The sequence below is a fragment of the Rhipicephalus sanguineus genome, chromosome 4 (genome assembly GCF_013339695.2).
Source record: "Rhipicephalus sanguineus isolate Rsan-2018 chromosome 4, BIME_Rsan_1.4, whole genome shotgun sequence".
NCBI lineage: Eukaryota > Metazoa > Arthropoda > Arachnida > Ixodida > Ixodidae > Rhipicephalus > Rhipicephalus sanguineus.
The window spans coordinates 31965974-31982331 of record NC_051179.1 but is presented as its reverse complement, the minus strand read 5'-3'; positions in this window follow the sequence as shown (position 1 = coordinate 31982331).

The window sequence follows — 16358 nt, the reverse complement described above, 5'->3', positions numbered from 1 at the left end:
GGGTGATGTGAAACAGCACATTAAAAGCCGCATAACGGAGTTGTTTATTTCTAATTAGGGCACAAATCATGTATTACTCAGCCTGAAAAAAATATCACAGTCTGGCGGTAAAGACATTGAACTATTTGTTAGCGCAAACACATTTTTGTTTTTCGAAGTATCGCTAGCCTCTACAGCGTTGCACTTGTTGTATGCGGGACAGAGTACGCGAAAGTGCTCGGCACTGGCCGCTTGAGACTTCCAGTCTCGCGCGTCCACCTCGTTTTGCAGGCCGGTCACCGTTGTGTTCTTCATAGGCGATGCTGCTACAGTTACATGGACGTAACTTTCCGTCAGCAGCTTTCAGCTCTGACGAGCGATATTCCTCGTTACCGGCTACTGAATTCCGAGTTGGAGGGGTTATGCGTCCGCCTCGGCGCAGCAGCCGCGTCAAATCGTTCGTCCACCCGGTCGACGGGTCACTCATTACAACGTCGAAGTCAGTTGCACGACCTTTTCAACGCAAGGCACGAGCGGATTCATTCGCAGAGATTTCGGAGGCGGTCTCACTCGGACTCAGACTCACTAAAATTTTCCTCAGCTGCACTGACTCGGACATAATCTTGCCAAAATATGATGGTGTTCTGTCAAATAAGGTTCCCAAGGTGCTGCAGTCACAAACACACTGCTGCGCTGGATTCAGCGTCTCTGTCACGCAGCGTGGTTTCCCTCTCGTAGTCTCCGCTTCCGGCGAGCTGTCTGCGACACTCAGGCTTGGCAGCCATTAGAAATGGAGCTCCCACTCGCTTCTTCTGTCAGGTGCGAATTACGCTCTGCGATTCGTTTTTTGTGTGCAAAAAACACTGCGCCGGTGGACATTCATTCCCAATTGTCTACGGAAAAGTGTATGAGCATTCAACATGTGTGCAAATGGTGCGGAAAATTCAAAGACGGACGTGCAGACGTCCATGACGAACAGCGTTCTGGACGCCCATCGGTTTCGGACGAAACAATTGCGAAAGTGGAAGAAACAATGCTGAAAGATCGAAGGGTGACGGTTCGGGAGCTCTGCGAGACGATCCCCGATGTCAGCAAGACCTGCATTGACAAAATTTTGACAGACCATTTAGGGTATGCAGAGGTTTCTGCAAGGTAGGTCCAGGGAATGCTTACAGAAAACCATAAATGGAGACGTGTTGAAGCAGCCTGCGAATTTCTTCAGGCCTACGAAACCGATGGCGAGAAATTCTTGGACTTCATTGTCACTGGGGTCGTGTAGTGGACCTGGTCCACTACACGACACCAGTGGAAACATCCAGAGTCGCCGAAGCCGCGAGAGTTCAAACAGACTGTCGCCGGCAAAGTGATGGCGAGTGTTTTTTGGGACAGGAGGGATTATTGTTGTGCGAATTCATGCCCGCTGGTACAACAATCAATGCGAACCGCTACTGTGAGACGCTGGAGAACCTTCGCCGCGCGATTCAAAACAAGAGGAGAGGCGTACTCACGAAGGGAGTGCGTTTCCATCAGGACAACGCTCGTCCGCACATTGCCTGTGTAACGATTGATCTCATCAACAAATGTGGATGGGATACTGTCACTCACCCGCCCTACAGCCCAGACTTAGCCCCAAGTGACTACCATCTCTTCCCAGAATTGAAGAAATACCTGGATGTGATTCATTTCAGAACCGAAGAGGAGCTTAAAGAAGAGGTTTTAAGCTATCTACGTGGCATGGCAGTAGAGTTCTACGATGTAGGCATAAATAAGATGGTACACCACATGCAAAAATGCATTGATCTCCACGGTGATTATGTTGAAAAATAGGGGAAAGTCTAAGCTTTCCAAACATGTATTATTTAATGCCAATAAGCATGTTTTTTATTGTGAAAATTACTGCGAACCTTACTTTACGGACAGCCCTTGTATTACGCAGCCAGACTCTCCAAGTGAGTCGACTCATGAGTGAGTTTGCCAACCTATGGCAGTGTGAGATCATGTACCATTTTTAAGTTTCACAATCCAACCTTCACTCAGCTTTTTACCCGGTGGACACGTGTGAAAGCTGGCACTGGGCTCCGGTGCGTGTATCCTGCACTGTGGCACCGAGTACTGGCCTATCATATAAGAACCCTTCAAAGACAGGGATTACATATTGCTTCTTAACACCTATAGCGCACAGAAAAGACAGGAACACAGAAGTACGACGCAGACACAGCGCTATGTCTGCTAGCGCTGTGTCCGCGCCATAACTCTGTGTTCCTGTCCTTTCTGTGCGCTATAGGTGTTAAGATGGAATACCAACATGCCCAAGCTCACGTTTTCATATTTCTGTGCTTTCAAGTGTTGTCAAGTGCTCATCCGAAACGGGAGAACTCCTCATTTAATCAAAATTACAGCACAGGTGGTATTCTAAAATTTTGTTTTCAGCACATGTAGGTGCTCCCTAAGCAGACAACGCTGCTGCTGATCCTGCCTATCTGTCACGCTGACGGTGGCGCCAGCTTTTCAAGTGGTGGGCTTCGTGCCCAATAGTATGGGAAAGGGAAGGGAAACAGAAGTGAGTGTGAGGAGGAGGGGAGATGGGGAAGCATAGCATATTCTTATATAGTACATTATAGCAAGGGGTGGAAAGGGAAAAGAGGGAGGAGGAGGGGAAACACCACTAGCTTTGTTTCCTCAGTCTTTGTGCCATAGTGCGTAGCTGCCCCCAGTTTTTTTTTTTTTTCTCATCACTAACTGCCACATTCAAGAACCAACTTTATACTTAGCTTTTGACTTAAGAGTGTAACCGGCCCTTAACACCTTTTAAGAATGAGCCTTGCACTTAAGTGCAGCATTTGTTGGCACGCACTTCAGCACCGTAATTGTAAGGTGGCACCGTCCTTTTAGATATTTATCACTCTATAACTTTTTTTTTACAGGCTCTCCACCTAAAGTATGACAAGGAAGCAGTAGACTCATCATTCACGATGCTTATTTTATGTGCTTCCAAGGGATGCGGCCAAAGGACGACCTGCGGAATATTTGTGCGCTCGATCGGCGCCGCAATCTCCCGAGCAAAGTTCACCTTTGCTGAAGATCCAAGCGTAAGAAACTGAAGCAGCAGACGGCTTCAAGCCATGATCTGTGCGAATCACCTTTATGGGAGCTGCAAAAAAGAATAAAAAGTGTATCCCCAGTGTTTATGTACTTTTATTATACTGTAACAGTATATTTCTGAACAAACCATCTGAAACATGGTGGATCGGTAGCACTGCAGAAAGCCGATGAATGCTTGTGAAAACATGGAAATACACAAAGCAGCATACGATCTTACCACTCGTGTGGCCGCTGCATCTTTCCTTTGCCCCAAGGAAGCACGCAGCACAGTGAAGCGGACTTACGAGCTGACGTCCAAGGACGCGGCAGATGCTCAACATAAATTTTCTCACTTAAAAAAAATCACTATAATTAAATTTTCCAATCAAGTGTAAGCACCCAATTTTAATTTGACTGCATCACCAAAGTGCATGTGCCTGAACACGAGTCATTTATTTATTTAACTTACTCTCAATGCCAGTGTTACAGAGGAGAGTTGTAAATACATGTACATTACACAATGTTATGCATGGCAGCTTGAAAAGATTAATGGTCTCGGTTATTGGCGACAAAGGCGAGGAGGTGGTTCTATTCAGATGCTGTCTTTGGCAGAATTGAATTGAGAAAAAAAAAAAGGTTTGTCTGGCAATTTGGCACTTGGACTTTGATGTGGGTATTCGCATTTGTGTGTATATGGGTGGTGCGACACCCCCACTTATACATTTTTCTATGTTTTCACTCCTTATTCTTTGAAACTTCTCGGTGATTGATCTCCATACTTTTTTTGACACACTTACTGGCAACTATCTGGCATATGGTGTTATTGTATTGTGTTGATATACTTTGTAGAATTTTTTAAAAATTGTCAGAATGGACGCAGACTCGCCGTTTTGCTTCACCACAAAACATATCGCGAGAGAGAATAGCGGACGACAATGAGAGGCAACAAGAAAGCACCATTCCTTTTCTAGCAACCACTATGGCAACGTTCACATCCCTCCTAAGGACAGAGAAAGAAATTTTCTTGCAATGATTCTGTCATGAAAGAGGTCGAATATTGCACTAAAAAGCTTGCCCACAATTTCTTAGAACAGAATCTTGAGAAGTATGAGTGCAATGTCGGGGACGTTTGGCATGGAAGGACCCCATCAAAGAGACGCGCCACGGTGGTGTGGTTATGGTGCTCGACTGCTTACCCAAAGGGCGCGGGATCGAATCCCGGCCACGGCGGCCGCATTTAATTTATAAAGGATGAGCGATAGAACTTAATGATACCCTGAACGATAGACGATTCTGTACAAATGCTGTGTTGCCAGTTCCATGTGACAGCAGGTTGTCTAAATCGTCTTTATACTTTAAATATTGCAATCTATGCACACTGCTCTGAAGCCCATATTTCTGCCCACCTTTTCTTGGGGAGCAATTTCACTCGTAAACAATCTTTTGTTTCCACGTGGTGTCAGTTTGTGACCACGCGGAAGAAAGAATGCGTTATAGTTTTAAAAATCCGGACAGAAAATTGCGCTAGATCGTCGGAATCGATCGAGAACTGAGGACATGTGTAGAACGAGAACAGAAAACATGCGTCGTCTAGTTCTCTAAAGTCCGTGTATGCGCAGCTCACGTTCTTCCCCATTAAAGACGCAGGCTTTGGTCGCTATAGTTAACGCGATAATAAAGCAGAAAAGCGTTATTCCCAAATGCAAGGACAGCGGTAGCCGTAGAAGCACTACATATTCGCGTTACCACGCGGGACCGCGCAAGCTTGTGCAGGATGCAGTGGCGTTTTGCTTACCTGCTGACGACCAGTAGGCAAAGTGTCGCGTATCAAATATTGATGCTTGATGTTCCGGATGGTACTAGATATGATCACCACGTATAAATCCATATAGATTTCACAATGTCACGGAGAACAGCGCAGAAGTTTGGAAGTTGAAAGCACGCGTTGGAGCCAGAAAGGTAAACAGGAAGTCGCCATGACACTTGCTGCAGGAAACAGGTGGCGCTTTGCGCAGTCAGAAACCGAAACCGAAATCGCCTTCAATCGAGCCGTCATTGCGGGCGCCAATGCATAAAATAGAAAACTTTTTCTTCATGGGAAAAATTTATTACTGTGTAACAATGGGACGTAGCCTGGTTCAAACGAAATTCAATTTGCTTGCGTGTGCATAACGCAGCACGATACATAATGTATGGTTGAACAAATTTCTGGCTATGCTCTGGGCTGAGCTAAAGGTGTGGAACAAAGATCAGTCTCGAGCTTTCCCACTCTCGCTGAGGCTTCGTAACATTTTGATCTGCAGAAACCAGCCGCAGATTTAAAAAATAATAATAAAATCGATTAGTGACGTCATGCTGACTGACCGGTAGTGGGGTTCGGCGCGAAGTTCAAAAGTTTGATTTTGAACTTTTCTTTTTCATGAATCAACTTGCGACTGCGAAAACAAAGATAAAAGGTCCCACTCTTAAGATCCCACTTGTGAAAGGTCCCACTTGTGAAAGATTATGACAATTAAAACATTACAAGCTACTATGCTTCAGAAATAGCCCTAGCTTTCTGTGCCAAGTCTCACAATCACAAAGATTGGCTCTCAATGTATTATGGAGAAAAACACAATGAAGAAAAAAGGATGAGCCGCTGTCCCCATGGTGAAGCCCTCCATCGACATCTTCCTTTATTAGAACACACTGAATAGATCCTAATGATGACAGCACCACTCCTAGTCTTCTACACAGTTGTCAACACAAGATGTTGCTGTTGAGTGAGCACTTACTTGGTACGTTAAATGACATTTGAAGTCGGGATCATGGCGAAATCCAGTCTGGCTAGGAGGGTACATTTGAAATAAAAAGAGACGCAGACCAGTCCAAACAAAATGTTTATGACGTTTCATCTTCTAAATAAAACAAACCACTTATGATGTATTCATCGTGAACAAGGCTTCCATTCTGGAAGTCCAAACGTCATAAACATTCTGTTTAGACTGGTTGGTGCCCCTTTTTGTTTCATAGTTAAATAAATTTTAAGCTAATAATTGCAGAGTGTGAAGAGTGAAATTATTTCATTTGAGACAGTCAAGATTTCAGTCTTACTCAAGAGGAAGGAATGGAATGCACACACACACTGGGTGTCTGTGCTTGTTCTGCATACTTTTAGTTCCCTTTAAAGGGCCCCTGACGCCAAAATCAAAACCTCGAGATGTTGTGTTGTTTGATTGTCCTGCACACGTGGGCACTTCTGGCCGATTATTAGTGGCAAACGTTACCGTCAAGATATTTTAATTTGGTTTTAAAGTAAGTGAGAGTGCTCATCCGAGTTGGCAACACTTCGCGACATATCCACTAATATGACGTAGATGAAGGCCCCGTGTGACGTTCCACAAGAAAAGCCAGTACTGTTGACGTCGCAAAAGATGGGCAGGTCACACACAATACCACAACTGGCACCGACCAAGGCTATTGTTTCTCGGCCCTCTCCCTCAGTTGTCGGGCTGCTCACAGGTTGGTTTTGGCTGCTTAAGCCAGGGAATGCTTTAAATTTTCCTGAGGGGACACTCACTTAAACCGGATTAACTCATACCGAAAGCACCCACATCGTTTCATACTTTATCGCGCACGGGGCCCCCGATTTGAAACTGCGCTATCAAGTCACCAAACCTTTAGCACACAATGTCTTAGGTGCTTCCCCGCTGTGGGGCAGTAGTTTCTTATGACTTGAGGCGGGTGTTTCAAATGAAGCTAAAAGTGGCCAGAATTACCGACACTAGCTTAATTATACAATATGTCAGAGCGCTTATGCCTCACTCAATTTCAGCATCGCCAGACACAAGGCTACAAGTTACAGTAAAAAAAAGTCACAAACTAAAATTTCACCTGTCAGGGGTCCTTTAACCTTTCACATCCTTTTATGCTGTTTTCAACACCGGTGCATTCTCCTTCACAGCAGGGAGTGAGCATGCATACTTTGGTCATTGAAGCATACATCAAGAAAAGTAATACATAATAGAAAGAGAAGAGAGCTTGGCTGCTGGGAGAGAAGCATGAAGTCTACCTCCAAGCAACAACAAAGGATTCATCTGTGTGTGTATGGCAGCTCGCATGAGATGACAAAAAGTACATGGTTTAAAACTTTACTTTGAACTTTATGGCTAGTTTTTGGCGGAGCCAGCATTCCAAGAGCTATGCTCATTGAGATGAGGAAGAGCAGCCTATGCCAATAGATTCGGGCCACTTCTTGTGTCTTTTGAAATAGCTAAAAGCACCAGCAAAGCATACTTAAACGCAGCTCGTCAGCCCCTGCGTTCTCCATGGGGTCGGATCCCCTCCACAGGGGTTATGACTGTACTTGCAGCACGGGAACCTGCACAAATAAAGGTTGTATAGTGCACACTATAGTACAGCTGAAAACCCTATTGCATTCATTCTCATAAATGTGAATCACAACAACTGTTCATTAGTTAAAGGGTACACTAAAGAGAACAATGAATCGTTTAGATCGATAAATTGGCTCTGAGAACTCTAATGTCATTAATTTCGCCATCATAGGTTTATTAATAGAGGAGAAAATCAAGTTCAAAGTTCGTTTTTTAAATTTCATGCCAAAATCTCCCCACGTGACGTAACGGATTTTCAAAGTGTAATTTATGGTATTTTGGTACCATTGGCTCAACAAATTACCCAGACTTGGTATGTTCAGTCTATGGCACCTCAGAGGACAATGTACTTCATTTTTACCGATTAAGATCTACGTAGTCCCTAGTAGGCGGCCGTCACGGCAAATGGTGCGGAAACTTCAAGGTGCGTCACCCACCCACATTTTTGTTTTGCGTGTTTTCTCACAGCAAGCGTGGTGTTTTTGGTATTGCGAAAGAGTAGTTTACTAATATGAGAAAAATCGTTTTGCTCTGTTAGTGTCCCTATACTCTAGGCTGAGAAGGTAACAGGGTTTGTACAGGTTTCGATAGCCCAATTCCAAGGACTTTAAAATCACTACTGAAGGTTTCTCAAGGATGTAAGGCAGCATCCCAAGTAGAAGCTTTTGCAATAACAATGTTTCCAAATGATATCGTTAGCTTACAGATTAAGAATACAAATTGTGGTTGCGGCTCACACACAGCACTTTATTAAAGCTTTGGCTGCATAAGGACAGTGGACATTGTTTGAGCTAGAGATATATAGTTTCACTTTGTGTGCTACTTGCTTGACAGAGTTAAGATATAGAGGAGAAAAAAAATTCTTCGAGGGCACTCTAACGCTTTAGCCCTAGAGCATTAGTTTGATGATGGCTGGCGCTCCACTGGCCCAGCATGGAGCAATGGACTCAGCGTCATTAGCGTGTCTTACGTACGATGGTGCTAGAGGCGGCGGTGGCTGGTTTTGTGGCACTAATAGTTTCCTTGCAACTTTCTGGCTTGGCCTGCTGCACAATCACTTCGTTCGGTTCTCCACGTATATGTCGCCCGTCATTTCTTCACGTAATGGTCTTTCTGGCTTGCATCACCCTGGACATAGGCGACAAGGGAGCGTCATGTCAGAGCCACCCTCACGTACTTTTCACCTGTGCAGCAATTAGATTAATCACGAGAGCAATGGCCTGGTAGCTTTTGGTTATTGTTATATGTTACAATTTTAGATTTCAAAGAGCCAAAAAATCCGCTTCTCGATTTTACAAACTTCCTGATTTAATGAAATAATTCAAGTGTCCTCATGACTTCGTTAGATCAAGTTTTAACTGAATACCGTAAAATCCGGAGCAAGCACCACTCCCATAAAAACATAATCGGACAAGATTTGAAGAGGGGCCCTTGCTCGGTCACGGATCAAAATTCAATATGGAGGTAGAAGAGCCGCACGTGCTTCCAATGAAATGCGTTTTTGAATGAGCATGCATTTGCTGTCGTTATTAGCCCTTGTCAAGCGAATAAAAACACTGAATGAAGCAGTGTAAAGGGCGGGAGGCAGGGGGGATCACTGGCTCGGTCCCATTTGCAGATATTTCAAATATCTGAAAAAAGGAGGGGGCGCTTGCTCGGGATTTTACGGTAGGTAGGCAGAAGAAATTTTTCACATCAAGTATGGATGGTGAAGGAAAACTTAATTACATTCTCAATAGGCCTTGGTGTGGTTTGAGCCCAGTGTCGATAACGCCATGTGTAGGCTAGTACCTTCGGACTAGTTATGAAAGGATGGTGCATTATGGACAGTACCGCTACTGCACCAGAGTGGCAGCTGCACCCTTTGCATGTTGCTGTAATCCTATATTTGGGGGACACAGAAAGCATGTTTGCCATGTTGTTGTAGCATATAGCAGGACAGCAGAGCAGGTCTAGCCTACGACATGTTCATTCAATAAGCAAGTTTTGACTGGTGTGAGTGACAAGCAATGTTACACAAGGGTCTTCCAGGAAGCGTAAGGCTGCTAGACTGTGCACCATTGGCCTTTTTGCAAAGTTGGTTGCTTGAGTAACCTCATTCTTGCTGTTCATGCCTTAAATAAAGATGCATATATCCTGCTGTATATAGTCATACCTTTTCATTTACATTGGTTTTTTATTGCAACTACTTTAAATGTATCACTCTCACAATCCTTATAAGCATTACATGGCGCATAATCTTACTGAAGGCCAGCTAAGCAGGCACATGAGATACGGTGTACAAAAAAAAGAGGTGAACGCTTCTCGTCTTTCATTTATATTTTCCGTCAGTACGCTTACAATTCAGCTTACAATTCGTAGAAGGCTCTTTACAAACCAACACTAAATGCGAGCGCACTAAACACTTTAAGTGCTGTCTGGTGAACTGTGGCACTTGTATCAAACTAGCGAACGAAGAGCGCCTGCTTCCTCTTGCAAGCAGTTGCAATCCCTTGGAAACATGGAGCGCGATGACACTTCATAATGCAAGCAAATCCGACATTCAAACCTGAACACTTGTGGCAATCAGGCTTCTTTTATGCGCGAAGAAACTGTTCCTATTAGTTGATGAGATAATAATAGTAGCAGTTATCAATTACGCAAAGCCGAACATTGGGCGAGTTGGTGCAAGTTAACCATGTCGAACTGTAGCGGCTGTAGTGCATGAAAACACACGATCGGTTCCTTCGCAGAAAACTTTTTTCTGCTCGCGCAGCGATCGCGGATGAGCCTCTTGTGCCGCAGTTCGAAATGTTTTATCACGCTCCGTATCCACAACGTAAGAACGGCAGCATAGCTATATGATCACGCTCTCTGATATGTAAATGTAACAGGTACGCCGACATTTCAGACTAGCGGAGCACAACTCGAAATAACAGAGATCGCTACTTACTTGTCGTGGCAAGGCAGCGCATTGCAGCACCTTCGCTCTGTTTTCGCCCTCGACGTCCGTCAATCAAGCAAAGGCAGTACTAGACGTTCTCTGAGGCAGTCACGACGAAGTCGCTACGGGACACCGGTTCACGGACTACGTTGTCCAGTGGTTCATTGCAGCACCTTCGCTCTGTTTCGCCCTCGACGTTCGTCAATCAAGCAAAGGCAGTACTAGACGTTCTCTGAGGCAGTCACGACGAAGTCGCTACGGGACACCGGTTCACGGACTACGTTGTCCAGTGGTTGTCAAGACGAAAGCTGCATGTGCTGCATGACTAGCGGTCTGCTCGCGGTCATCGTCGTTGGCGCAGAGACAAGTGACGTACGCGCTCAGCCGACACCGACACCGGTCACACCGGTCGGCGAAGCGGCGTTCCAGAAAGCTCCGCCAAGATGTGACGGCGCCACCATCGAAAATCCCTAGAGATTCTCTCCCTAGGTACCTAGCCGTCGAACACAAAAGGATTTTGTACGTTTTCTAGACGCTCGCTCCGGTGTGTGGGGTTCCGCCATGGTTCCGCGTCTGTGTATGCAGCGTATACGCTCAGTTCACAAGGTATTGCTGTTCTTCGCGGTACACGGGCAAAACAGAGCAACGCTTCGCGAGTGTAAAGGCGCTGGTAAATAATCGCTGTCAGCTTCAAAATGGCTGAAACAGCAAGCAGCGGCGGCCCACGAGACGTTCCCGCAACAGCGCCGACGATGAGTAGAATGCCAATGCAGTTCTTAAGCAGCATCTGTAAACTGGCAATTGCTTTGTATGTTTTGTTATAGCTGACCTCAGTGTGGTTCTTGGAATATGCGCTATAAGAGAGCGTTAACATTTAGGACAACTCTCGAAGTAATCGGAGAAACGTAAATGGAGACGAGCGAACACGTAGGCCATTGTCCGGCTGCGCGCTATAGGTGCGCGCATTAGTGTTTAAGATGACTCTCTGGTTTCTGTGCCGTGAATATGCAAGTTAAACGTAACTCTAATCCCTAACCGACCATTTGGTTCCGCTTAGCACGTCGCAATGCAATGTTCATGGAACGACAGGAGCACAAACACCGATGCCTGTGTTCATTCGTGTCGCCGTCGTGGTTAAAAGCTTGTGGCCTCTGATCGTTGCACAGGATAAGAAACAGATGTACGACGGGTGAGCTCAAAATTCAGCGTAGAAACAACACGATGATAAAATGAAAATAAGCCTGTTGCACATCTGGAAGCATGACATGGCGTGAGTTCGCTTCGGCGCGAGCCGCCGCCACTAGCGATACGTCGAAAGGGCGCCCGCTTTTGGTAACATTATTGTCAGTTTGTTTTCTGGCGAGTATTTGAGAAGCATTACGACGAGCGCACGTTTCCAAGTAACGACCTGGGTTTAACGAACATGGGCCGATTATTCACGACACCCAGGTTGTCGCGTGAAAAAGAAAAGAAAAAAAAAGGTGCGGTTGTCATAACGCTACCTTAGTTATCGTCACAAAATTGTCAAGTCGAGAAAGAACATGCTCTCGACGAAACGTTCGAGACGCGTACCTGCGCCAAAGCACACATGTCATGCAGGCCTTTCTGTGATGTAGATTGGAAAGTGCTAATTCGATAACCTCGAAATTGCACGCACAAAGATTGAACATTTTCTAGCCGCAGGCATTGTAAATCATGTGCTGTAGCATAGAAATCAGAGAGGTTGATGTTATGAGAGAACAGCTCTTGGCCAAACATTTTGTGTATTAGTCGTCAGCCTTGACATTGGTTCTCTTTGGTGCAGATGATAAAGTGTACCAGCACCCAAGCACAATCACAAGTTGGTTTGATGACTTGAAAATGTGGCCATAAGTGAAGACACCACATATAATATACTATTTGTGGGAGAAGAAGGCGTGCGACCTGAGAGAAGCGAAGTCATTTAAAAGCATTGTGCACTTCGCGTGCCTTGGCTGCCAGTCTTTCAGGCTTCCCTTGCTGTTGCTGCAGCCAAACACAGCGCAGCGGTAGCTTAAGGTAACCAGTTCTCGTCCATCATTTCGATTTGCGGCAGCACATTTGCTTCAGCGCGTCGAAAAATGGAAACACGCTGACCTCTCACGCACCACGCAGTGCAGAACTCGGGAATCCTCACACACCAGCGGCAGCGGTCGGCCGAGGTGGAGAGAGAGAAAGCGGCGAAAATACACCGGTTCGAGGCTACGCTCCTCCTCTCCGTGAAAACGGTCTATATATGTAGTAAACGAGGCACGCGTGCGGGAGCCGAAACGTCGCATTGTATTAACTTTTGTGGTCTATGTCCTTTTTTAATTGTCCTCATTTCGCTGTTATACTGGCATAATCAATATTTTTTTTACCCTAAGATAGACGTACTTGAGGACCACATTTTTTCCCGGCTGTCGTCAGAAACACCATTTTCCGAGATGAAAGAAAAAAAGGAAAGGGACCTTTATTGATGCAATGCAGCATATAACAAATATTATAAATATATCATATAAAATGATCGTGACTACATATACTGTATAGAAAAAAGTACGTGTTTGTCCGGAGTCTGTTGTGTGACGCTTACCTGCATTTACTCGTACAGTGCAGACTATAATGGCGGCAAGTGTTGACTAACTTTCGGCTGATGTTGTCTATAGAATTGACTACTTGGCCACATTTCTCCTCCGCTCATTAACGCAAGCGTTGGACCCGGCTCTGATTGATAAAACGCTCTGTGCACACGGCATTACTCGGAGAAATTCGCCGCCTTTCTTCTTCTCTAATTGGGTTTGTCGCGCGCACTGTGTGACATCAAGGTCTCTACATGTCAACGAAAGTGTCCGGCCCTGCGGTCAGCATGTGTCTGCTCCAATTCCCGGCAGTTTCAAGCTAATCCACCGAAAGTCGGCGTACTTCAACTAAACAAAATCCCGGCACCCGTGCTGCCGTTCCTCATTGGTCATCACTCATTTCGGCACTCTCGAGATGGGGAATTCCCGCTGCGACCCGTTATTGGCGGAGTGCCCCGGAGACACAACGGCGGCAAATATCAGCACCGAAAAGCGTTCTCATTCAGTAAAGAGAACCACCTCCGAGACCTTTTTCCTTAGCCCGGTCGGGCTAGGCATTGGGACGTGTGGCGACCCCTCAGCAAAAGAGTAAACGAAGTCGCGAGAGACTCGTGATTGAAAAATGACCGCGGAGCAGGCACACACGCACAAACCGTGCACCAGCGTATAATGTGCACTATTCGCATATGCCGTGCAACGAAGTTGCGGGCGCGTATTTATACCATTACGAGAGTCCGTGGGCGTCTTCAAAGCGAGGCGCTCGAGGGCGCGCGCGCGCATGTGGGTGGGCGTGGCGGGGCGTGAGCCCGCAGAAAGCGCGTCACATCAGGTGTAAATGGTTGTTGCCCGTTTCCGCCGGCCCGCAACAGAACCCCGACAAGGCTCGCGCGCCTCCGCGGATGCGGCGGATGAGACGAGGGCGCGGTGCACCCTGTAAGAGCAAACACCATTCGTCAAATAGTTGCTGTCGAGATTGACTGATTAACCTTCTTTTGGAGTCATTTTTGTTGTTGCCACTGCCGCTGCTGTGACGCTGAAGTGGGCGATTGCCACTGCTGCTGCTGTGACGCTGAAGTGGACGAGCGATGACGCTGAAGTCGGCAAACGATGAGCAGCCGAATCGTGTAACGAGCTCGAGCTCTCGGCTTTTGTGCCCCGCATACAATGTGAGGCTGACCTTGTTTCTCGCTGCGAGTGGAAACTGCTTACGCGTGCCACATCCGTGCTTTTTAATGATCACGGCGGCTATTACCTTTGTTACTGGCGAGAATTTCGCACATGTATACCCAACGAAGGGTTATATTATACTGAATATCGGAACACTTTATGCATCCTTCTTCAATATCCGCTGAAAGGGACTGCCCCTTTGCTTGGTGATCAGCAATAGATGCGCACATACCACCATCACAAATACATATATACACACTAACAGCCTTTGCGATCCGAGCCCCCACCCCTCTTTTAGCCGTGGTCGAAGGAGAAGCGTATAGAAAGCTCTGCTTTAAAAGCTGCTCCCTGCGCCACTGCTTCAATGCATTTGTGAGCAGCTCCGGTTGAATTCACAGCATCTCGAGACTGCGCCGGCACTGCTAATGAGCCCGCCTGTACATTCTTATAATTCTTCTATCGGAACACTGCGATCGGTTGCTGTGAACTTTCATCACGCCGTACCTGTCCGCAAAAATGTGAACTTTCCGGGACTGCCTTGCAGGATGCAGAATACACAAATGTATCCATCACAACATGGCAGTGACTCTAGAATATGATGGCAACTTTTTGTAGTGAATATGTTCCAACCGTCGAACACCAGAGACGAAGTGAACGACACAATCAGAAGGCAGCCCGTGCAAAATTACACGTATATTATTCCAATGATTAAAGTGTCATAGTGCATATACCTGCATACTCTGTTCGACGATGATGAGGGCAAACAGAATGAGATAAACAAAGTAAGTCACGCTGTGGAAGGCAAGAATGCACATTAGCGCGTTTGAAGCTGCGCTCACAATTCGGACCATGATTAACCATCGTATAGCTATTTGAGAAATTGGACTGCACGTCGCCGATCCGGACGTCCATTTCTTTCTCGAGGCACACCGCGGCAGCGGCAAAACAGGCACTCGGATCTTCTATAACTGGGCTTTAATCCGAGCGAGTCTTATGTGGTTTTCATGCATGCTCTCTACGCCTTTCGCACTCTCTTCACCTGGGGATATATAGGCAGCCGTTCCTGCAGTATATACGAGAAACACACGCGCGCGAGAACACCCCGCAAGGTTGGGGGGGTGGGGGGGGTGGGGGCAGCAACGGCATCATTGCGAGAGAACCATTAATAACGACAGCCAGACACCGGCAGTTCTCATGCAGTGCGAGAAAGGAACGAGAAAGCACGCGGCGCGGAGTCTGTTGCCGCGCGGCCGACCCCATGTGAGCTCGGGCGATCGCTTCTGAAAAATGACGCGCGCGTCTGTCTGTGCGTGTGAGTGGTTGTGCACGCCTGTACGCGGCATAGTATACACAAATGCGCCACGCACACCTATTGCGAGCTGTGGCGTCCCGCGGAATGTTTGACCCCGCCGGTGTGTGGTCTCTTCCTGGCTGCCATCGGCTCGAAGAATAACCGGGCGCATGGCGTATGTATACATGGCTGCCGCAGCCGGTGCAAAAGCGTTGTGGAGGCCCCGACGAGCCTCAGCTTGTATTCGCAAACGCAACCCACGGCCACGTCTACGCACTCGACTGCGCTTAACGTCACGCTATTGGGACCGAAGCTTTAATTGCGTGCGGCGCGCTTGCTTGAAATCAGGTGAAGAACCGTTGCTGGTCCACCTGTCCCCATCTGATGTCCACGCATTCATAAGTCGTTATATAAGAAAGTTCAGTGGCTTCAGCGATTGGTCACTGAATGCATGGTCAAAGCCCGTTCCGATTCTGTTCAAACTTCGTCTCTTTAATCCTTCAAAGATGCGCCAATCTGAGATATATGTCTTTATACGATGGGTGCGTGTGCTGTGGTCCTTGTGAATATATCCAATGTTTGGCCGGGTAAGAAGACACACTTGAAGATTTCCTCAAGTATACCGCCATGCTAGTAAGGAAAAGACCACTGCGCGTCAAACTCTGGACGTCAACTGCAGAAAATGAACGCAGGGGAAAGATATAACAAGGTGTGTATGCATGCGTTTTGCAGAGTGCTTTGTATACACGCTGCATATCGCATGATGACGTTAACACTGTTTATATAGACACCAAACAATGACAAGAGAATCCTGAACGTCAGCATCTGGAATACATCCATTTAGAAAGGTCTTCGGAATCATAGATACTCGTTCACGTGTACACCACTATGAAACGAAGCCCGACTGCGAATTCGGTTAAACAATAGGGCGCCTATATCATGGCTGATTCCAATAAGAAATCCAGTGC